Source organism: Lepidochelys olivacea (assembly GCF_965140295.1).
Source record: "Lepidochelys olivacea isolate rLepOli2 genome assembly, chromosome: 6".
Classification (NCBI taxonomy): domain Eukaryota; kingdom Metazoa; phylum Chordata; order Testudines; family Cheloniidae; genus Lepidochelys; species Lepidochelys olivacea.
The window spans coordinates 42,823,828-42,848,069 of NC_140416.1; the positions used below are offsets into that span (position 1 = coordinate 42,823,828).

General features: G+C 41.9%; 1 long non-coding RNA gene across 1 annotated transcript in view; it reads right to left on the minus strand.

Annotated features, from left to right (window-relative positions):
- Positions 1 to 4,639: 4,639 nt before the first annotated feature.
- LOC311522906 overlaps positions 4,640 to 24,242 on the minus strand; it is a 104,367-nt gene continuing 84,764 nt past the window's right edge. Inside the window, exons 3-4 of the long non-coding RNA XR_014712211.1 lie at positions 11,465 to 11,523; positions 4,640 to 5,755 (exon numbers count right to left, since the gene is read on the minus strand). This is a non-coding gene — a long non-coding RNA (uncharacterized lncRNA). The remainder of the gene's footprint in view (positions 5,756 to 11,464; positions 11,524 to 24,242) is intronic.

Consider the following 24,242-nt stretch of genomic DNA (forward strand, 5'->3'; position numbering starts at 1 on the left):
CCTTTAATTTCTTCCAAAAAGTGATTTTCCTAGAAACCTCTTCCCATAAAAAATTCAACATTTTTGAGTTTTCATCTTGATTTGTGACAGAAAATTGTAAAAATGCAATTTTTTTTCACAGGAACAGATTTCCATTCGCTGAACAGCTCTTATGCCAAGCTTTTTTTTTTTAAATCTGGCTGTAAGTATCACAATGGGAGCTTGTGGGTGTACTTTGGAATATCTGGTCCTTATTCACATAACTAAATGGGAGCTGAGCTCTTTTGAATATCTGGTCCCACTACAGCTTAAGGGAGTTTGCACAAATTTACAAGAATAAGAAGCAAAAATAAATTACCTTTGAACAAACATGAAACATGGAAAATTTCAGTCCTAAAGATGAAAGAACTGGTGGCCTGCTTCTCCTCTGTGCATGCTTATAGGATTGGACACTTCCCCCCGCTCCACACACACACCTTTAAAAAATCCTATTGCGGGGCCTCCAGTGCTTCAGCTTGAGTTAGGGCTCTGAACAGCTTGTTAGCTGTGGGATGGCAGCAAGGCTTAGGCTGCTTTGAAAATGCCAACAGGTAGAAACTTTGGTGGTTCCTACATGGTGTATTTAGGCACATGTCTGGTTAGGTGCCTAAATCCCTTTAAAGATCTGGCCCTAAGTGTCATGGTCATAAATTTTATCCATATTTCCTAAAGTTTTAGGATGAAATAAAGATGTAGTGTAAATGGACCTTCTTGACTTCAATTAAATTGCTCCTGATTATAGTAGGTCTGATTGTGGCCCTTAAATTTTGAAGCAATAATTTGCTATGTAACACTATTTACTGTTACGTATACACATGCACTATACAGCTAGTCAAGGTATTTTCTAAAATAGATTTATGACTGTCTTGAAATTTAATCCAGAAATATTCTGAAATTTGTGTACCTGAAAAAGAATGTCCCATTAATAGCACAAAGGCATTTCAGTGTGCGTCCAAAGTCACAGAAAAGAGAAGGCAAGTTATGTTTTCAGTGGGAGTGAGGTCAGTTTGGCCCTACTATTCCTGAGTATTGAAAAAATGCTAATTCCCAACAACCTGCAATTAGCACTGATCTGACATTTTGCTACTTCTCTCAGCCAGTGTAGACGTTTAAGGAAAAAATAATAGCATTTTGTTCATTTATGACATGGCACTCTTTCTATAGAATTACCTGATTTAAGACCTTTTTGAGGCAACATAGAATTGGGTCACCATTTTACACATATACTTGTTTAGAAATAACAAAAGTCTACTAACAGTAGATGTTTCGTGCAAAGCTCTTGAAAACATTAATATAGTAAACTTTGCGACACCCCGTAAGGTAGGTAAACTTTATTATACCAGTTTTACAGATGGGGAAACTATGACACTGATAGGTTGTCCCAAGTATACAGCACATTGCTGGCAGTACTGGGAAATATTTATTATAATAATTATTATTATTTGTATTACAGTAGTGAAGAGAGGTCTTTACAGAGATGAGAGCCCCCTTCTGCGAGGCTCTGTACAAACACTTTTATGAGAGCCCAAATTGCTTAAAATCTAAGACAAGACAGACAGAATAGAACTCTCTCTCCAATATCCAATAGACGTGACTGTAAGATTCTGGGAATTGAAACTAGGTTGGTCTTGACTCCCAGTGTCCTTTACCAGTAGACTATATTCCTTCCCTAAAGCTGGGTATAGTACAAATTGAAATAAACCTGGACTTGTGGGAAAATAGTCGCTAGTGAAAGCCATGTCTGATTAGACATGATAGGCAATGGTTGCGTAAAAATTGAGGCAGGGGAATCTTTCTCACTCAACTCAATTCATTCAAGTAAAAAATAATGCATTTGGGGAAAGCCTAAGAAACGGAGTTGACTATACATTTCAGCAGTGATTTTAATTCTTTCAAAGTAAATTAAAAGAAAGTCCCTTAAAATCTTGACTTGCTGTTTGCAGTGCACGTGAGAACTCTGTAGGTATCACAGAGATCATCATCTTTTATTGCATTTAGTATACTAGAGAGATCTGACCACTAACAAAAAGATAAAAGCTGGCAGTGGGTGAAGGAGAACAATGTTAATTTTAGTTCAATGACAACTTTTCTCTGACAAGGCACCAAATTACATGTAGTTTTTATTGTCCCGCTTCTCTGAAATGTCCTGTCCCCATAAAACTATATTGTGTCCCTATGTTAACTATATTTTCCACCCTGCTTATTACAAACAGAAACTCAAAATCCTGCCAACTAATCTAATAACCTGGTCCAAAATAAAATGGGGTACAAAGGACCATGAGATCCAAAAATAATATTTCTCACTCTTTGGTTGAAATTTCCAGGATATATGCCATGGCTGGCTCAATCTTCAAGCCAGGTGTCATAGGAATAATTAATCTCTAGTGAAGATAATCAATCTGATTCAATGTTCTGAGGAATGGTGGAGTTGGTATTTTTCAAGCCCAACTGTGTTCTAATATGAGTGATCAATATCTTCTTTTAGTTTTATTTTCTTGTCCTGATGGGCTTTTAAAGGTGCCATAGAAAGCTGAGTCAGTGACTCTATCTGGGTCTGGGATGAATGTCCCAAATACCAAGTGTCACAGTTTCAGTGCAACTGAACCTGTGCTTCCCCTCTCCGGTCCACCAAGAGCACCCATTTGAGGCTTTCAGCTCCCAGTCCTCACCCCAGCTGTCACCCACGTCTCACTTCCTCCTGACTGGGGTTTTAAAATCTGCACAGCTTCCTGATTTACACGGTGATCTCTCTAGTAAGCCAAACTGTCTAGGGATACGTATGTTTTTACCGCCAGTTGCAGTTAACCTGCTAGCCTGGATCAACAGACTCAGGCTTGCGGGGCTTGCACAACCTCACTAAAAACAGCTGTGATGATGTTGCGGCTCGGACTGGAGCTCCGACTCTGAAGCCTTGGCAGGGGCATGAGCTTCAGAACCCGAGCTCCAGCCTGAACCGAAACTTCAAAGTCTGGCTATGCAGCTATTTTTAGAGCACTCGCGCAAACCCAATCTATTAATCCAGATTGGGAGACTTGCTGGGTTTTTGCATAACCAGAGGTGGGGAATTTGCATTAGTTTCTCTCTAGGGATTCCCCAGGAAATCCACTGAACACTTATTGTCTCAAAAGTCCATAACTGGCACATTTTCTATATAGTCATTACAATAATGTAATGTCAGACCATGGCATCACAGCTACCTGTGGAATCCTACTGGAGCATAAAAGCAACCCAGGAAAGAATACAAGCGAGGAGAGGTCAGGGAACACCCCCTTCCCTCCATTTCCTTAATGTAAGTGCAAATCTGGCCCTGACACTCTCCAGATTTTGCTGTGGGCTAATTCCATGCTGTAGTGATAGCCAGGATGTCTCAACATGGTGCTCATGAGAAAGCCACATTGAACTAAAAGCCAGCAGGCTGCAATGCGTTTAAGTATTTCAGAATCTGAAAGAATACAAATAAAGTTTGTTTTGGTAATAGCTTGCTGAATGCACCTCATAGCTTCATTAGTGGGAGCATACAATGCAGACTGGTAAAATTACAGAGATTTGGTAAAAAGAAAAGGAGGACTTGTGGCACCTTAGAGACTAACACATTTCTCTAAGGTGCCACAAGTACTTCTTTTCTTTTTGCGAATACAGACTAACCCGGCTGCTACTCTGAAACCAGAGATTTGGTACTTTACCTTATCAGGCCAAGTATAAAGGCCACATAATTAATCTGATTTTTTTCTCTCTCTTACATTACTTTTACTCACTGGGTAACTCCAGTGGGCCAGCTCCTCACCTAGTGTGAGTCTGAGTAGCTCCACTGAAGTCGGTGAAGCTTCTCTGTTTCACACCAGTTGAGGATCTGGCCCACAGACTTCAGCGGAGTTGTTCTTGATCTGCACTGGCAGGTGTAAATGAGAGGAGAATCAGGTGCATTATTATCCATAGAGGTGAAACCAAATCCATAGCCCAAATCTGAACACACTCCTCCACTTGAGTGGATGTTCAGAACCAGATTAAATTTCACTGTAGTCCTCTATCTTTATTATGAGTTGAACCAAAAACTGGGATCAGAACTGTACCCTACCCTCAAGCTTTGGGGGAAACTGAGATGCAAAACCAAATCTGGAGTTTGAACTTTTCACCTCAGGCAACTCTGAAACAAATTTGTTCTATGGGATGGGAAAATCCATGGGGTATCACTCTACATGTGTATGGATACATTTCCTACGCTCTCTGTAATGAGTCCTGTGAAATGCTATTAACGGCAAGAGATTACTCTGTAAAATTTATGATGGTAGTCTTGCTGATACAAGCAAATACCTTCTATTATATTAATGTTCCATTTAAATAACAGATTACAAACTCCTAACTTTATGTGTTATATATATATACATATACACAAAGTGTAATGTGTGTCTTGGATTAATTTAGCATCTAATATACCTTTAATGAAAGATTATTTCAGCATCTGTTTATAAGACTTGCCACTCAACGAATTGCATGGTAATTCACATAAGTAATGTTTGTAATTTTTATTTCCAAATCAGTAGTAAGTCAGATACTAGGTTTACTAAGGCAGACTCCACTTGAAAAAAAAAAAGGGGAAAATTAAAGTAAATTAGGTCAGAAAATCTTTCAAGTCATTCAGCAGAATGTTGTACACCATCATGACATTTTGTCCAGCCCTTATTGCCGAAATATATCAGCCAAGCTGATGAGCTGTTTCTGCTGGAAAGCACAAATGCAGAACTAGTCAAATATCCTTCCAAGCAGTTCACCTGATCACAATCTATTTGATAAACACATAATCAAGGCCACTGATTTCCCATGATTCCAAAAAAAAAAAAAAAGGAAATAACTGAGGAGAGCAATTGGGTCTCGAGAATACAGATGTTGCACAGGGTGCATTGTAGAAATCTCTTGCATTGCTGTCTTTGTGATGGGTTAGCTTGTGAATAGCGCCTTTGCTTGTGCTACAGCCTCAGACTTCAATTTCCTTTCATAAAGTAATGTGATGGGGAGAGTTTATTTGAGCCGAGGAGGGAGAAGAGGGGAGGGAGATAGTAAGATCTTTGTATCTGCTTATAAGAAAGCCTGAATCTAAACCCAAAGAGATGTAGAGCTAAGTATAAATCCTTTCAAATCATACATGAAAAGGGACAATTTGCTGTCTGAGTGGAGACTGTAGCCAGTCCAGTTTGGAACATGAGACCACACCGCCTGCCAAAATAAGTTTAATTTTTTAAAAAATGGGAGTGACTTCATTATATTTCTTCAGGAATTCTGTAGTGAAGGGGCCAGCAGTTTATTTATATGTTGGTAAATGGGTGGAAGGAGATCTAACTGAGCCTGAGCTAATGTAACTTAGATGCTGAGAGGTTGGAAGAGAGTGGCATAGCAATAAAATAGCTTATAGGAGGATGTGAGTTTAACTAATCCTAGTATTGCCAACCATCAGCATAATGAGAACCTTTAATCAAATTAGATGGGATGGGGAAAAAAATTAAAATGGATATAAACAGTCGCACTTCATGGCATAAACCAACTACCCCCCTGAGCAGTTTATTCCCAAATTATCTATCAGAGCTTTCTTGCACCCTTCTCTGAAGCACTGGGTATTGGCTGAAATGGGACTCTGGGTTAGATGGACCATTAGTCTGTTCCAGTAAGGGTTTCCTGTGTTCTCTCTTCCTGCATTCCCTTCCTGTGTTCCCATGGGCAGCAGAGATGCCAGTGTCATCTGCATCTGAGAAAACACATATTAAAAAATACATATGATTTTCACTGCAACACAGACTAATTGAAAAGCTTGCATTTAGCACTGTCAGTATAAATCTGAATTACTCATGCCTATATGCTGACCAAACAATCCCAGATTATTATAGGTGAAATGGCAGGAAAGAGAAGTGAAAATGCATCGAGAAATCAATATCAAATAGCAATTCACTATACTTAGAAGGTAAATTTATTCTTGAAAATTCAGGTGTCTCCTACTGTAGACCAAGAGACAGCTGATAGTTGTTATTATTAAGATAGAATTTAATACATTTTTAAAATAATCCTAATATACATCAATAGCCTCTTCTTTCTATTAAGATCCTTCAAAACTAACTACAGTAGGAGACAAAGCCTAACGACTATTGTTCCCAGCAGGATTTTAAGTCAATAATTTATTTAACATGTTGACCAGTGAACTGTGCAACAGCGAATAGCTGCCTTGCTAGATGACTTTAATGTGGCTCTTAAAAAGGGTTCACTGTACATTCAATTTATACTGTACACATTTTGCCCTTCTTGTGAGTCCCTCCTTTTGGGGCATTCTAGTGTTGTTATGAACTCCTCTATTTGTCCTTCTATTACATCAGGTTCTGTTTAATCCAGTCATCCTGTGGTTAAAGTAGAGGAATGGGAGTCAAGGCATTTGGGTTATACTCCCAGGTGTGCCACTTGACTTCCTTTGTAGTTTGCAGTATTGTAGCTGTGTTGGTCCCAGGATATTAGAGAGACAAAGTGGGTGAGGTAATATTTTTTATTGAACCAACTTGTGTTGGAGAGAGAGACAAGCTTTTGAGCTACACATAGCTTGTCTTCAGGCCTGGAAAAAGTAATCAGAGTGTCAGAGGTGGGACAGATTGTTAATCATAAAGAGTTAACACATGTTGCAGGAGACCAGTTAAATGAAGTGGGCAATTAACATCTCTGCAAAAACGATGTGCTCCACAGAGACACTGGTTTGATGGCTCCTTACAACAGTTTGTAACGTACTAGCCCTCCTTTGTCAATAGGCAACAATACGAATGATACTGATGCAAAGAGGAAAACATTTCTCTGAGCAGGATATTCTTACTCAGCTCATGATGATGATGACAATCTAATATTTAAAGGAACAAAAAGTGGATCCTAAACTAAAACTAGTCAAGATACTGTTTGCCAATGATATTTTACTGTCCAGATGCCAATTATGTGACCTCTCACAAAACAACACTTTTAAAAATATTTGTATAATGATGTACTGTATTTGGGTGGCAGAAGCAGCTGTAACTTGAGCCAACAAAACAGAAAACTTGAGATCCCATACATTGGCATGAAACAATCCCACACTGTACTAGCCATGGGTAAGATGAGTTAATAAGTATTTCCCATTTTACTTTTCTGTGATTTATTTGCAGCTATTATTGTGGGGGCTGGGAAGGACTGCGGCACAGAGCTTGTGTGATTTGCCCAAACCCATACTGAATGTCTGAGGCAGTGATGGAAATGGAACTCAGATTTCCTTTGTCCTAGTCCCATGCCCTAACTAAAAGAATCTCAAACAGAGCCTCACCTGTATAAATTATAGTAGTTCCCTGAATTCACAGCAGCATGCCCCCAGGCTTCCTATCCTAATATCCAATATATTCCTCCTCACTGCTGAAAGCTTCATTCTGCACTAATGTCTCTTAAGAAAACCAAAAAAACAAAAACAAACGAGGCTCATGCCCATCATCACCAATGAGACATAGTGTACTATTCATCTTAAGTATCAGAGGGGTAGCCATGTTAGTCTGGATCTGTAAAAGTGGCAAAGAGTCCTGTGGCACCTTATAGACTAACCGACGTATTGGAGCATAAGCTTTCGTGGGTGAATACCCACTTCGTCGGGTATCGACGAAGTGGGTATTCACCCACAAAAGCTTATGCTCCAATACATCTGTTAGTCTATAATGTGCCACAGGACTCTTTGCCGCTTATTCATCTTGAATTGCTGGTTATGTTCTTAAGATTTCTCTTTTCCCTCATGCTATGCAATGCTGCTCAGTGCTGACCTTTAGCTTTGCCTCTTAGCATTCAAAAAAAAAAGGTCAAGTCACCTTGTACCTATGAGATATGAACGGGAAAATACAAACAAACCCTCTACTACAGCAAGGGGGTATGGCTAACATAGATATTAAACTGATAAGAACAGATTTAATAATTTTATTAAGATGTTAAAATAGAAAAAATGGTACAGAGTTTAAGTGTAGAAGTTTCTGGTTATCAGGGAATAAGGTACAGATTATCAAGGGGTGCATAGTTCGGTTTAGGATCGGATGGCATAAGGAATACATAATCTGCAATATCCCCCATTGGAGGTAAAAGGTTAATGGGTCAAAGTACAGACATTGAGACATGAGGGAATGTTGTTCATATAATGGCTACACTTGATCTTAGCCCATAGAGCTGAGAGCTGAAGAAAATTCTAAGTAAGCTGAATATATTGATTTCATTCATCCTGGCTGGGGATTTGTGGTGGTTTTCTAATGCAGCTGCATGCACTGTGAGCTATCATAAAAAAATAAGTTGTGGCACATCAGCTAGTTTGTATGCATGTGTGGGGTGGTGATGAATGTGATTTTAGGATGTGATGTAGAATTGGTTGTATCATGAAAAAACATGTTTGTGAAAACAGTAGTTCATAACAGGCTGATTTCCCTCTGCTGTTCTTTGTGGGACAATAGTATTACTTAGGGTATATCTACACTGGCAAGTTTTTGTGCCACAAGTTATACCACTTTTATTAAAACACTGAAATTAAACCGCTGTTGCGTGTCCACACTGTGCTCGTGACGCTGGAGTACATCCACATTAGCAGCTCTTGCAACGGCAAAGATAGCAGTGTACTGTGGTAGCTATTCCACTGTGCAACTGGCTGCAGGGAGCTTTGGGGAGGGTTTGCAATGCCTCATGGGGCAGGCACAGCATCACATGACGCAGGTTTCCCAATCTCATTGTTCCATGGGCATCCTACTACATTGCCAGCTGCTTTTCAACTGAAGGGTGGGCGGGGAGGAGCAGAGTGTGTGACAGGGAGTATGTGTGTGTGTATGGAGTGGGGGAGAGAGTGAGTCAGCATGCTGTCTTGTAAATTCAGACAGCGGCAGGAAAAAACCAGTCCTGAGGCAGGGGGAGGGGGAAATCCCGACATCAGCCCCCATCTCCCTCCCTGGGCTCTCTGCACAACAATCTCTCTCTCTCACACACACACGTTCAAAACAATGAGCAGAGTAGTCACTTGAGGCATTATGGGACAGCTCCGGAGGCCAAATACAGCACAGAAAGCAATCTACACTGGCAACAGAGTGGTGGAGCCTCTGTGCAAATAGCCTTACGACTCTTGTCAAGTTTTTTTTTTTTTTTTTTCAGCACTGCAACTAAGGAGTTTCTGTACACAAAGTGGTTTGGCAGTTTGTACACATCTGCAGTTTGAGCACAAAAAGCTGCTTTACTGCGCAGAAACTTGCCAGTGTAGACAAGCCCTTAGTCAAACCTATGAGAGTTTATTTAGGACTACAACTGTCAGTTTATTTGTAAAAGTATTCACTAATCCTGAAAGTTTCACTAATTTTAGCATGAATGTATTCATATTGAACAGTGTTTTATTTGCAATATGTTATCCGGCATTTTTCATTCTTTATTGTTCTGCTTAAAGAGTTTGCCAACCAATGAATAAGAGGAAACAATAGCGTATAACTTAGGTGACCAATCACACACTATGTATAACAAATAATGAAAACTCAGGGAGAATAGTTCAAACAAATCATATGTTGAAAATTGTTCACACAAACTATTCAGCAAATACTTACACATAACAGGCCAGATACTCATCTGATATACATTGGGAAGTCCAATGGAGCTGCACTAATTTACAGCAGATCAGGATCTGGTCCAATGAATATGTTCATGAGTAAAAATTCAATATAATCCATGATGAATAGTATGACAAGCTCTCACAAGAAGTGTTTTTATTGATTAAAAATTAGGAAAGCTACTGCTTGCTCTGAGTAGAAACATAAGGAGAAGTTACAGAGGAATACGACAGCTTCACTTAAAAGACAAACATAAAAACCCAGTATGCTACAGTAACAGTCCAACATATTGCTGTAAACTCATGTGTTTACCATTACACTAGAAGTTATCCATATGAATGGTATTAACTTTACAAATGATGCAATAAATTCCCCAACCGCTACCATTACTGCAACATGTGGCCTTATCTCTACTGTACCTTTACTATTGGTGTGATCCTACTGGCACTATTAAGCAAAGCCTCAAAGGGAGTTTTGTCTGAGAAAACACTGCAGGTTTGGACTCCTTGATTGTAGTATCTAGTCCCTTGCTCCCATCTCCGGCTCTTTCATAACTAGAGTATCTTTCTGCCTTTCTTTCTGGTGCCTCATCATCATTGTGGTAGCATCTGCCCTACCTTCACTGTTGCTGCCTCTCTTGTGATTATGGCAACATCTGGCCCACCAACTGCTTCTCTTCCTGTAATTACTGTAGCTTGAGTTTTTTTGCATAGTCCCTTTTTAATTAAGGGCTAGAGTCTGACTAGGACTGCATGCCTGTGCAAAGGAGTAAGAACTCTGCCTTGTGCTCCTATATACATGGGTGTTGGAATAATTTTTAGTGGAGGTGCTGGGAACCTTTGAACCAAACTGCAGATCCTGTATATAATGGAAACCACTTAAAGCCAGGGGGTGCGGCAGCATCCCTACTTCCAGCGCCTATGCCTGTATAATTTCCGGGATGTAAGCTGTGCTACTGTCCCACTTACTTCCCATCTGAAACAGGTGGGTGGGGAGCTGTGGGATGGGTGGAGAACAGACAGAGCCTTGGCTCCACCCCCTACTCACTGGCCAAAGAAGCTGAGTAAGCAAGGGATGGATAGTAAATTACTGTTAGGTTAGGCTAAACCATGGTGCCACATCACACACAATGTCTACCATTGGTCCTCTGGCACATCCTCGTGATGGTGGTGGCAGGGCCAAAACTGGTGAGTGGTCTTGCAATTTGGTGCACAGTAGTCACAAGACCACTCAGGTTTGGCCACTCCACCCTTGTGATGACAGAGGAAACATGTTCCCAAACTTGCGTGGTACTGCAACTCCTGTGCACCAGGTCGCAAAACCACTCGCCCAATTTTGACCCCATCACCTCCCCGTCAAGACAGAGGTCATGCAGCCAAACCTGAGGGGGCATTGAGGCTGGCACTTTCACCAGGACTCCTCACCCTGAGGAGCCTGCTTGGCATCACTCCACTTTAGCAGCCCTTGTCCCCTCTACTCTGCCCACAGGACTCACTCAGTGACAGCCTCAAGACCTACTACAAGTAAAAGAAGCTACGGTGAGTGCCTGCAATGAGGAGCTGGCCAGGAGTGGGGGCGATGGGCATCCCTGGTGCATACCATGTGAAAAATTTCTGGGGGGCAGTGCCACTGGGCTAAAAGTAGATTATTATTCCCAGGAGAAAGCGGGGGGCGGAATTGTATTTCATAGTGGTGTCTCTGGGGCACAATGCCTCCTAAATTACTCTTGGGGTGGTGCAGATTACACAGCGCTAAACCTTAAATCACAATGTAGCCTTAAATGTTCTGGGTTTATTAGTGCTACAGCAGGAGTGAAGCTCCTTCTTCCTGACACCCCACATTTTCTTTACCCATGTCTTCACTTCTGCAGCTGTCCGATTCCTGACACCAGGTCCCTGTTCCATTGACTCTGTTCAAAGGAGATTTAAACAGAAAGAATTTACTCATTCTCACGTACAAAACCAAGACAGAAAACAATAGCTATATATACTGATGCTGCTTATTTATAACACCTGGTATTGATCCTCTCTTGGTTCTCTTTAAGGATCTGGTCCAAAGTCCATTGAAGCTGATGGGAAAACTCCCAGTGACTTCACTGGATTTTGGATCAGGCCCTAAATATTTATGATAGGGAATATGCTGCACCAGCATGTAGTAAGAGGCAAAACTGCAGGCTTATTCTCATTGATCTTGTGTCCTGAAATATCTGTAATGTCACACTAATCAGTGCAAGGTCATGTGCTGGCCACATAACTTTTTCTTGATACTGCCAGACACACATCCTATGGATTTCCTTGTGCATATAGGTTCTGGGTCCTGGAACAGGGATATTTTTTTAAAAAAAAGTCAAAAAGCGATATAAATCTAAATTCTAACATAATTATAACGAAATTGGCAGCCAGATAAAGATGAGCCAAAACTGGAAGATACTGATGGACATTTTAATACCTATTGCTCTTAGAAAACTAATAAGATGCCGGAAAGACTCTCTGAAGTAAAGGGCTAAATGATGCCTCTCATGTGCAACGTGCAGAGCTTTGGTAAGGGGAGGCATACTGGGCTGCCAGGCAGTGAAGAAGCAGGCATATAACTATGGAAAGGCCCCAGAGTGTGCCATGTACATCATCTCTTGGGACGGTGGTTGGTATAACTTATGCTTACTTCCATGGCACCAATCAACCTTTGGCTGGTGTGTGGAGGGTGGCATGAGGGAGGATGGGAGAGTGAGCCAGGTCATGGCTATAGCACTAGTGAGCTCCCCTGTGCAGCTAACAAATGATAATTGCCTTCCCCATGTATGTGCTGGTGGGGTCAGGGGTAAGGGAGGAATTTCCTGAGCCTGTCCAACAGCTGTCACAGCCATGACAGCCATAATACGACCCTACACATTCAAACTTGGTTTGACTCAGATAGCTTTGGGTATAAAAATGAAGATACATGAAATAAGATTATGTTAAATAAATAGTCCTATTATTCATTCTGAATGGATAACCTCCTGTATGAAAGATCATTGGCTCTGGAATCTAGCATGCCTAGATCATAACTTTGTTGGCTCTCTCTTTCTATTGCTAGGCTATATTTTTCTATGAGTGCCTTATATTTAGATTACACATTGCAATAGCTTGCAATTGTCCCCTTTCAGTTTTAGTTTTGCATGTATTATTCACTTGCTTCCCCCCCTGTCTATTTATTATCAGTATTATCAGCAAGGCAAATACCTCTCCTCCATATTGTTACTATTATTAATACACCAAGATGAAGCAAAGATGCCAGATTTTACTATGTAACTATGAACTGTTTGCAATTTTGTTCATGATGGACCTGATGCTGCAGAAGCTGAGCATACACTCAACTCATCTAGCAGAATCAGAATAAGGGTTATTTACCCTTTCAGCCTTTCACAGGGATCACCCAATGAAATTAATAGGCAGCAGGTTTAACACAAACAGAGGAAGTACTTTTTCACAAAACATACAAGTAACCTGTGGAACTCGTTGCCATGGGATGTTGTAATGGCCAAAGGTACAACTGGGTTCAAAAAAGAACTGTTTTATTTCACAGAGGATAGGTCCATCAATGGCTATTAGCCAAGATGATCAGGGAAGGAACCCCATCCTCCTAAACCTCTGACTACCAGAAACTGGGCATGAAAGCCAGGGGTGGATTGCTCCATAATTGCCCTGTCCTGTACACTCTACAGCAAGCTGTGGTGGGCCACTGTTGGAGACAGGATACATGCAAGATGAACCATGGTCTGACCCAATATGGAAGCTCTTTATGTTTTTATGATCCTTGTTTTACCATGTCAATACGTACTCAGTCTGTCTCCCATTTCTTTCAGCTCTGAGTCTGGATGCTGTTGATCATGTAGACAATAATGAGCTGCCAGAAGCTGAAGAACCGGTTCCTTCAGTCGCTCTGGGTCTTTGGCAGCACTTCGACGGCACCGTCCTTCAGTCATTCCGGGTCTTCAGCGGCACTGAAGGACCTGCTGTCGAAGTGCCGCCGAAGGCCTGGAGTGCCGCTGGGTGAGTAAAAATTCTCAGGGGAACTTCCCCAGTCGAGAGCTCAGGCGGGACAGAAAGGACAGTTTGCCTACCCCTTTAACAACTGGTTCTAAACCGGCTTCAAAATTTAACAACTGGTTCGCACGAATTAGTGCGAACCAGCTCCAGCTCACCACTGCATGTAGGTGGATCCAGCCAGCAAAAGTGTGTCATATCACAGCAAAGATAATATATTCTCTAGATCTCTTTCTAGGAGTGAAATCCACCCCAGTACAGAGTGCCAGATGAGACCTTTGCCCCACTTAAGTTTCACTTATAGGCACAGTTGCACAGCACAGGACTTCTGCTGGACCTCTGCACAGGGGTGAATATCACTCCATGTGAATCAGGGAATCTAGAGAGATAAGACTAGTTAGGTCAACTAAACCATCTCTCTGCCACTTCAGGCATGTTCACTATCCCATAGTTACCGGAGTTTTGTCCTTCCAAGTATTACATTTGTCAAGCAACAGAGCTTCCACCTCTTCCCTTGAGAGAGGCCATAAATGCATGCAGCTCACTGTGAGGAAGTTTTCCTGATATCCAGCCTGAATTTTCCCCATCTTCCCCCCTTTATTATGTGAATTTTCCCTTTTGTTCCATGAGAAAACAGAAGAACCCAGCCAATGAAAAACGATTTCCCTTTTTTCATCTCCCCCATTCTTTTCATAACTCTGATAAAATGGCAACATTTTCTGGCTTTGCTTCATGTGCACAACATTTGGGCTGCTCCAATGCAGATTTCATCCTGATCCCTCTCTTGGCCCCCTCTCAAGACTTTCTGCCTGATTCAAACCAGCTAGACACTTGTCTGACACGGTCATATTTAATTTTTTTGAAACCTAATCCAGCCCAGACCTCAATTAGTAATGATATATTCCCCGAACCCTAGGTTGGTAAGCAAAAGATAAACAGCAGTTACAATGTTCTTTGCCAGGAATCATGCCCTCAATGCCATGGTGGATGCACAGACATAGTCTCTTGGCTGCTTGCACTCATGTCCATCTGCTAAGATGGCAAAGTGCCTTCTCACAAGTTATTTGGATCCTTGCCTTAGGGGCATAGTTGCCAGGCAATGATCAGTAGCCTGCACAACAATGCAAGTGTCATTTCTTCTAAAGGCACAGCTCCTTTGAGCCATTACTATAGGACTGGTACCCTGGGCCTCCTAAGGCATGATTACACCTGTTGAAAATTTTGTGCCAAGAAAAGAATACATGAACCGTGCCGAAAAGCAATACACCAAATGCAGTCATTTCTGGCTGCCAAAGAGACAGGTTGCATTGCCGCAGGTGCATAGAAACTCATCAGTACTACTTGGGGTGTCAGAAAAGATTGCAGCAGACCACAGCTGCCTGGAGGCTTGTTTGAAGCAGGCAAGACAATGGCCCCAAGTAACAAATTGAATCAAATACCAGTGACAGAGCCCACATGTGAGCTCTTCATATGGAATAAACAACCAGTAAAGGGCAGAATCCTGACTTAGTCAACAACAACCCAAGTAACTCTGTCATGTTCTGCAAAGGAAAAATGTTAGACTTTGGCCATTTTCTTCCCACTCACTTAACATGTATAATTACACAGGGCAGAGGAACAAAGGCACTGTGAAAAGGACAAAGTAGATTATTTTTCTTCTAGCTATAACTAAGGACCCCTGTAAAGAAGTGGATCAATGGAAAAGCATTGCACAGCAAGTTAGTAGAGCATACCAAAGAATAAGGAAGAAATTGGGGGCTAAATCCTGATGCTCCCAAGCAATGCATGGCAAACCTGGGAAAGTGGGGAGGCATAGGTGGCATTGTACCACCTTTCAGCCCCCACTCCCCATTTGCCGATGCCCATTCTGGGGGCTGCCAGAGACTGAACTCCCGCCAATGCAAGTTACAGCAATTTCATGGCTCTAGGAGCAATTCTGCTAACTGGGATCTCTAGCTGTTCTCTCCCCAGCCTAAATGCCTGCTATGGGAAGCAGCTCCTGACAATACCAGCCTCACACCATCTGAGGACTATTATGTAAGTGGTATGCTGCGGTTGCCCCAAGGCAGCTTTAAGTTTACATTGAGCTGTGGGACTTATGAGAGTTCAAGTATCTGGCCCTATGTGTATCTCTCTAAGCACAGTGAGTTGTAAGGATGTTGTGAGTTAGCCCCTAGCTATCCCATATGCAAGTGTTACTTTTTCCTCTTAGTTCCTATTGGATTCAGTGCAGGGGCTGTCAGGGTTCCTTCCCCACTCTGAACTCAGATGTGGGGACCCGCATGAAAGACCCCCTAAGCTTATTCTTACCAGCTTAAGTTAAAACTTCCCCAAGGTACAAACTTTGCCTTGGCCTTGAACAGTATGCTGCCACCACCAAGCATTTTAAACAAAGAACAGGGAAAGAGACCACTTGGAGACGTCTTTGCCCAAAATATCCCCCAAGCCCTACACCCCCTTTCCTGGGGAAGGCTTGAAAATAATCCTCACCAATTTGTACAGGTGAACACAGACCCAAACCCTTGGATCTTAAGAACAATGAAAAATCAATCAGGTTCTTAAAAGAAGAATTTTAATTAAAGGTAAAAGAATCACCTCTGTAAAATCAGGATGGAAAATACTTTACAGGGTAATCAGATTCAAAATACAGAGGATCCCTCTCTGGGCAAAACCTTAAAGTTACAGAAAACAGTAATAAACCTCCCTCTTAACACAGGGAAAATTCACATAAAACAAAAGATAAACTAATCCGCCTTGCCTGGTTTACCTATACCAGTTGCAATATTGGAGACTTGGATTAGGATGGGTTAGAGAAGATGGATTTCTGTCTGGCCTCTCTCTGTCCCAAGAGAGAACAAACACCTAAACAAAGAGCACAAACAAAAGCCTCCCCCCCCCGACAAGATTTGAAAATATCTTGTCCCCTTATTGGTCCTTTGGATCAGAAGCCAGCCAGATTAGCTGAGCTTCTTAACCCTTTACAAGTAAAAGGATGTTGCCTCTGGCCAGGAGGGATTTTATAACACTGTAAGGTGGTTACCCTTCCCTTTATATTTATGACAGGGACAAAAGTAACTTAGGACACTTACTGGTACAGGGCGGCTCCGGCCCCCGGAAGGGGCAGGGCCTTAGGTGGAAAGGGCAGGGCTTGGAGGTACGGATCCCTCAGCCAGCCCTTCGAGGCTGCCTGGCCCGTGTTGATTTAAAGGGCCGTGGGCTCTGGACGCTACTGCTGCAGCAGCAGCAGCGGCATCCGGAGTCTCGGGCCCTTTTAAATCGCCGGCCCCACTACATCCCCCACCCTCCCCCTGGCAGCCGGGGAGGCCAAAAGGGGCAGGGACGTTAAAGCGCTGCAGTACCGGCCCATACCGTCTCACTTTCACCCCTGATTCAATGGAAGTTTTGTCATTGACTTTTATGGCATTAGAATTTGGCCCTGAAGCACAGCTAGCATTGTAAGTGCTTCCATGACAATTTCCACCAGCCTGGCATTTTGCAATAATTGGGCCTACAAATTTATCTTAATTGTGAGCTCAACTGTAAAAAGTGTATAAAAGGTCATAAACTGCCATGATAACCTATAACAACAAATGTAAAAGAGAGATTGAATTAGTCCAAACAAAAAGGCCTACTATATGATTCAAGGACTGTGTTAAGATCATGCCCGGCAAACAAGAGGAGAGTGGGATCAGAAATCAGTGAAGCAAAATTGGTGTGCTGGAAATTAGGCCTAATTACAAAATATTGGACAAAATATTGAGGGTATGGGCTATTCTACCCCTTGCTCCCTTTTGGGGTCCTTAAAAAAAAAAGGAGATTGTGGGCAGGAAAAGCAGGCAACTGAAATGCTGGCTGGCTGAAAGATGAGAGAAGGGGAAGGAGAGAGCTTCATCATCATGGCTGCCACTCCCGCATCTCCTGAGACCTCAGGCCTTCATCATTCTGATCCTGAGAGATGTCCTGACCACATTGAACCAGAGAGAGGGACCCTGATGACACTGTCACCTTCACCAACTCCTTCTGAATCCTGACCACCACCTAGGATGTGAGACTTTGTCTCCCCCTCACTGCCAGTGTGTCCTTTTCCTTCCCCCATTTTATTTATTTTCTTTCCTGTCTCTCTTCTTTTGCTTTCTGGTTTAATAAGAGTCTGGCTTAGGCAGGCAAGACTACATATTTTGCCACACTGCTGTAAGCCTGTGACCAGAGAGGCAACTAAAACCAATACTCCAAACAGCCTGCTGCTGGTACAAGTTGTTCGGATCGCGGAGTGGCTGACAAGACTGGGCCTGTGTTTTTCCAGCTGTGAGGTTGCAAGTGAAAGACAACATCAGACACAGCGGCTGCATTTTCAATCTTTGCTGTTCTTTTCTCTCCCCCCTTTTTGTGTGTTCTTGTTTTGTCCTCTAGGAAACGAGATCAGACTTTAACAGCAGCAGCAATAACAACACCTTCTGGCCCATCTCAACTAACTTCTTCACTTTTCCCAAAAAAGAACAGTTGTTACCATCTTTGATACTGTCTTAAAGACTGTCAAACAAGGCGGGGGAGAGGGAAGGGAAGTTCTTTTTAAAACTCTCTCCAGCCCAAGGAAAAGGGAGCAAGCAATGTTGTTAAAATGAAAGCCTTATAATTTACATTTGAAATTCTTTAACGTTTTTTCCTTCTTTTCCTGCATCTATAATAAAAGGTTAAAAGGATTTTTAATATGTGTTTGCCATGGCAGACTGTGGTCTCTGTATTCTAAACCCCAAACCATGTTTAAAACTGCTTAATGTTTGACAATGTGTGGATTATGTTAATACACTTGACTCTTTGGGCCCACATAGTCCATCTAAATTAATACAACAGGCATTAAGTGGGAAGAGTTATTGGCCAATAAGCAGAGCCTGCTTCCTTACTAGGGAAAAAAAATCTGCTTTCAGGAAAGGCAGTGGGATGATTCTGCATTTACAGTGGCGAAAATGAGTTCATAAACTGGTCCCTTGAGTGCTGACTCATGAAAAGGATGGCCATAATGTCAGAGCCTTGGATTCTTGACATCTCCCCAGGATGGGAGGGATCTGGAAGGGATTCAACCCTAATGTGTTGTAGAAAGTTTTTTTTTCTCTCTTTCATCTGAGATATCAGAGATGGCTAAGACTGTGGGGTGTGGGACAGCGAAGGGGTGGACCAGAGGTCCAAGATGGTATTGAGCATCCTCTCTCAGGTGCTTGGCTGGCTGGTTCTTGCTCACATGCTCAGGATCTAACTAATCACTACCTGAGGACTCAGGAATTATTCCCCAAGTCAGATCAGCAGTGACCTTAGGGGTTTTTTTCACCTTCCTCCCAGCATGTAAGTGTGGATCACTTGCAAGGATTATCTGGGTATATCTCACATAATCACTTCCCTGCCACTGCATGGGCCTTGGGCACTGGTGCACCTCTGTCCCTCCTATTCTCTGCCTGTGACACATAAAAGTCTAGTCTTCTGTGGGCTGTAATACTTTGGTCTCATTTTGGTTGTGGAGTTTAGGTTATGGGACTGGATGATCTGGTGATCCCTTCTGGCCTTAAATGCTATGACTATGATTCTACAGCTTATGCCATAAGTGACAAAGACCCCGAAGGATGTGAGAAAATGTGGATGATGTAATTTAAATGCAAATTGGACTTTCTATAAATCTTTCTTTCTATTTGGAAGGAAATAGAAAATGAGTGCTATGCAACAAAAAAAAATTAGACTCCAAGGAACTACCATAGCTTTATTTTGTGGCATTTCTGATGCCTACTGTACACAGGACTTTATCCTAGGACTGCAGCATCATAACAGACATTCAATGTTTTAAAAAAAAAAGTTTGGGTTCTCACAAAGCCTAGTCTAAGTTTGTCTGGTTAAAAAATGAGTTATTCCAATTGTAAGGATAAATGGTCGTTTATGTTCCATAGTTTAGTGATATACTCATTTTAATTTCTTTTGAAAAGGTAGAGTAAGTGACTAAAGATTCCACAATGCAAATGAAACACCATAAGCTGCATTCTACCCTTTGACACATGTGTGAATCCCACTGAAGTCAATGGAATCTCTGTGTGGGGATCCAAGCACAGAAGTTCATTCCAATGCATTTTTCTTCAACAGGAAGATCTTGTAATACTCTCCCTGGCAAGTGCACTGGTTTCCTTCTCCTATGGCAACCTTAGAAATATTGTTGTTACCCCACACCTGACACTGCACCATTCTCCAGGGAAGGTTTACAGTCTAATGGGGATGTTTTGTTGGTAGAACCAGAAGTCAGTTCCAGACAAATGTCCTCACGGCAATCTGCCTTGCTGGTTGAAATTTTTCATTATACGTTTTAAAAAATGAGAAATGGCCTCCTTTAAAATAAAAATGTTCACAAAAATTTTTCAATTTTTTTAAATGTCCAAGTAGCCATCAAAATTGAAAATTTCAAACAATTGAAATTTTGGCGTTTCAAAATATAAAACGTCAACATTTTGAGTCTTTAGATTTTTGGTTTTTGCCTTTCTTTCAATTTTTTCACTTTCTCCTCTTTTTACCATGGAATGCAGTAAAATGGATGACGTACAGGGTTACTTTGGTTTTGTTTTGCTTTCAATTTTTCTGTCCTTTTTCTTTCATTGCCCACCCTCCCAGCCACTTTTCCCATTCTATATCTTCTCAAAACATCCTCCATTTTGGAAAAGCTACAGTATCAAAAGCAAAAGGAAAAACTCTGCAACTCTGCCAGTCTGGATCTTTTCAAAAGATTTAGACATATTGCAAAATATCAAAAGGAAAAATTAAAAAAGGAAAAACAACAAAACGCCCCACAACACACACACATTGTTAATTTTATTGTACTCATTTGTGAAAAGGCAAAAATGTAGGAAATAAAAATATGGATTTTTTTTCAAAATTATTTTTCAATTTTTTAAAATAAAATTATTTCTCCACTTCAAAGCCCGCAAAACAGAAAAATTCAAAAAATTTGCAAATTCTTTTTCAATTTTCAACCAATGGCCTGGAGCTGAGGGAACATAGCGTAGTATACTCACCTACTCTTGTCCCAACTTTTCCAACAAGCAGGGTCTGCTACAAGCCCCAGGTGAGTTGCTGCTCTTCCTCTACTGCAGGTTGTGGGGGCTTTGCTAGCGAGTCTATCTATTTAAGGTATTTATGTAGCACCAATCACCACAGTGTGCAGGTGTTATTCAAGTGCATTTTACTACCCTAGAGCTTGTTAGGGTGACCAGATTTTTTTCGGACAGTCCCGATATTCGGGGCTTTTTTCTTCTGTAGGCACCTATTACCCCGCACCCCTGTCCCGACTTTCACACTTTCTATCTGGTCACCCTAGAGCTTGTGTAGTTGAGGGCAACAGGGTTGAGAAAAGCCTCAACCCTGATATAAATAGTAATCTCTAAGGATACACCTACACTGCAATAAAACACCTGGGGCTGGCCTGTGTCAGGTGACTCAGGTTGGTGGGGATCAGGCTGTGGGACTATAAAATTGCAGTGTAGGTGCCCAGACTTGGACTGGAAACTGGGCTTTGGGACCTTCTCCACTGTGGGTATGTCCCAGAACCTGGGCTCCAAACCAACCCCAAATATCTGCACTGCAATTTTACAGTCTCATAGCCCAAGCCCATGTCAGCTGACACAGGCCAGCCATGGTTGTTTTAATGCAGTGTAGATATACCCTCAGGCTATGTCTGCACTGCCATGTAAACCCAGGGTTAGTAGAATGTTGACCTAGGACTTTGTGCATCTACACTCATTTGTTACCCGAGGTTAGGAATTGCTGAGACCTGTGTCCTAACTTGGGGTTCCAGCATCTACACCTCATTATGTGGGCCTGAGTCCAAGCACCATACTGCAGACTTCCTAGCACTTTCCCAGAATGTGGCTGCTCTAGCCCTTTGTTTATGGTGCAATGTAGGAAAACTTGACTGTCTACCAAACGTAACTGTCCAGAGGACAAAGAAAGTCGTCCCATGGGATTGTGGGAAACTTTTGGCAGCCTCCCAGACCATGAGTCAACAGGAGCTTTATCTAATTGCAGAGCAATACGGTTTGAACCCTGGGTCCCAGCTTGACTCAGGCCCTCCACAAGTTTGAACCCTGGGACCCTGGCTTAATGCAATTTGTGTAGACAGAAGGGGGGTTAAGCTTGAGCCTGAGTTCAAGCCGTGGGATAACATTTCAGTATAGACATACCATAAAGGTGGTCCAGTGTCTACACAAAACTTAGGCTTCATCTTTCAATTGACTTCACAGGGCTTTTGGTCAAACCCTTAAAACCTGGCTCTGTTTCCATTTAAGCCAATATAAAAACTCTTATTGGCTTCAATGGGAAGATCAGACTCTTAAACCTTGGCCTTTCTACTGATACTCCCAAAAAGGCGTAATTTGGTGGTGATACTGATGGTGGTTTAGTGATGGAACTACCTATCCTTTAAGAATGAGAATGAGGCCTAGCAGGGATGAAAAGAAGAGGGGTCCAGTAGTTAGGTCCTCTATCTAGGACTTAGGAGGCCTGAGTTCAATCTGCTACATGCTACCTTCTTACCTCAGTTCTCCACCTGTTAAATACAGATGATAGTATTTCTCTACCTTATTTATTAAAGATGGTGAGGTGCTCAGACACCATGGTAATGGGAGCTTCATTAATACCTAAAATGGATAATAAGTACCTCATGAAAGTGTCTCAGAAAGTGTTGGCAATCTTTAATTCCCCCTTATTTTCATTACTACTGTTTTCTCTAGAAAAAGTTTCCAGAATACTCTATGCTGAGAAGGGGCCTGCTAGTTCCTAAATCCTTGAGCCAGATTACAATCTCATTTACACCAGTGTGAATCAGCCCTGATTCTGTTACATTCGGATCCCTTTAAGATTTTAGAGTGGCGTAAAAGAAACTCAAAGTGGGCAGAAAAGTGCATTTCACTAAAGCTGCTCTCTGCTTCCCAAGGCCTAGAGAGAGCTCTGTGGAAAAGAGTGTAAATTAGTGCAGCCCTGCAGCTGCCCTGATGTTTGCCAGGGGATAGGCAGGATCATCCACAGGCCCAGATTATGGGAATGCAAAGGCTATTTAAAGGCTTTGCCCCCTCTCCTCATCCCAGCCCGAAGCACAGGAAAGGAACAACTAAGAATCAGGTCCATAGACTTCAAAAGAAGTAGGAGTGTTCTAGATTTACACCTGCATGACTGAAATCAGAATCTGTCAGTTTGTGTTTTGATCTTTCACCCCTTGCTATCAATATTAGGGTACCTCAGGCAAACCAAGAACAAGATGGCTGTGCTTGCTCCCTGAACCAGCAACCTTTACAGAGGATGGCTTTTGTGGAGGACAGTAAAGGAATTCAGGCTATGATCAGGAAGAACTCTTCTATACTTAAAAAAACAGTCAAAGTCCTGAGGGGGTGAACTAGTGAAAGGTATGATGGATTTGTTGCAAATCTCAACTGACTAGAAAAAAGGGGTACTTGTATGAAAATTAGGGACCAGAGAGGGGAAGCAAGGTAAATGAAAGAGGGGCCAAGAAACACAGAAATAAGAGGAGATATACAGAGAAATAAAGAGCAGCAAGCAAATAGCACTGTCTGAGATATGTGGAAGTAAGGCAAAGACATGACTACACAGCCACCCCAGAGGAGTGGGGAAAAAAGATGGATCAAAGGAGCAGAAATTTAGGGGCAATAGGGGGACAGTGGGTATATCAGAAAAAGTTCCCCCCGCTCCCACAGACAACAGTAGAATCCTTCTCCATGTAGAACTGTATTTAACCCAGTCAAAAATATATTATTAAGGAAGCGTTTTCAAGGCCCTTTTGGAGAGGTAGGAGCTATAGGAAGGCTCCTAGCACAGCATTTAACATGTTTAGGAAACATGTTCAGCTTGCTGCTGTCAAGCAACCTAATTAATGAGAAAACCTGATTGGGTCCTGGGATGAGAAGTAGTACCCCAGTGGGCCTTATAAAAGAATAGCTTAGAGTCAGCTGCAATCATTGTAGAAACAGCCTGGAAAGTTATGAGCCTAACAGAAATGCCTCAGTAGTGGGTTTAAACAACAATGTGCAGTGCAAGTGCTGTGTTTATCAGTAATCAAGGATTCATAAAGCCTTTTAAATTCAGTACAGTGGAGAAACAGAGAGGGGTTATTTTTTTTACTTGTGATTAGAGAAAAGTTTGCCATTGTGGGGAAGAAGGGCTGAAAGAGAAGAGTGTACTCAGTAGATAGAAATCTATGACAGGTTTGTGCTGAAAGAGCTGTGATTTTTTCCAGAGAGAAGGACCTACCATGCAATTAATAAGGAGCACATAAAGCTAGGCAGGCAACCTAGAGTACATGCATACAGTATAGTTCTAGCATTTTTGTCAGATGCATGGAGTGGAAAATACAGTAAGAAGATATATATACAGAGAACATGAAAAGATGGGGGTTGCCTTGTTCGTGCGCTCTCTCTCTCTCTTACTGTATTTTCCGCTCCATGCATCTGATGAAGTGAGTTTTAGCCCACAAAAGCTTATGCCCAAATAAATTTGTTAGTCTCTGAGGTGCCACAAGTACTTCTTGTTCTTTTTGCTGATATAAACTAACACAGCTACCACTCTGAAACAT